The sequence below is a fragment of the Grammomys surdaster genome, unplaced genomic scaffold (assembly GCF_004785775.1).
Source record: "Grammomys surdaster isolate TR1022 unplaced genomic scaffold, NIH_TR_1.0 341, whole genome shotgun sequence".
Lineage (NCBI taxonomy): Eukaryota > Metazoa > Chordata > Mammalia > Rodentia > Muridae > Grammomys > Grammomys surdaster.
In genome coordinates, this window is record NW_021604760.1 from 409,289 (window position 1) to 410,298 (window position 1,010).

Below are 1,010 nucleotides of genomic sequence, written 5' to 3' on the forward strand. Positions count from 1 at the left end.
TCTTCCCATGTCTAGGCTCCATACATGTTTGCCCACTTCAGTCCTGCCCTAGAACACCAGAAATCTTAATCTCTGTCCACCATGAAAACTCAAAACCCCAACCAGCAAGCCCTGCTTCTCTGTCTCCAAGGTTTCCTCTATCAGATGATTTCCCTCAATGTAATGACACTGCTGTCACTCTAATCACTTAAAAACAAACAAGTGTCACCTCTGGCTCTCCTCCCCACACTGACTACCATCTTGTTTCCCTGGTCTAGCCAATCAGGTGTCTGAGTTACCTCTTCTAGCTTCTCTTCTGTTCTCTCTGGAGTTCTTCTCTCATTTGACCTTGTGACTTGGGAGTTTGAATAAAGAGACCCAGTCTCAAAAAAAAAAAAAATCTATTCGGTTGACCATGTGACACCATTGGCTGAGACTGGCCATTTAATCACCCCTCCCCTTCCTACCAACAAAGCAAAATGTTCCAGTCAATAAAAAATAATGAAGCAACGTGAAGTTAGGGAGCAGGTGTCCAAATAAGAGCAACTCTACCTGTATTATAAGAATGAAGAATGAGTGACTTAGTCTCCATTCCTCCATCCATCATTTTCCATGTTTTCTTGTGAGTCTACCATCTCCCAGAATACCTAATCAGGATGTCTAAGTGAGTATCAGACAGACCTGTTCATCCTTTAGGAAAAAGGACAGTATGTTGCACAGGGATCTTTCATTTTATGTGTTCTTAGCTCTGACATTAACAAAACCACAAAGAACTTCACCCTTACTAGGAATCATTTAGAGTCGGAGGAAGAGACATTGTCAAACAAAATCCAAACATCACACATCATAAGATGAATGTCATTGCCTGTCTGTGGTCACTTAAATATATTTATAAGATTATATTTATATTTACTTATCTGTGAGTATATGTTATATACTCACAGTATTCATTTGGGTGTGTGAACATAGATGCGCATGCCCTTGGAGGCTAGAGGTTGACACTGGGTATCTTCCCTGGTTACTGTTATTTT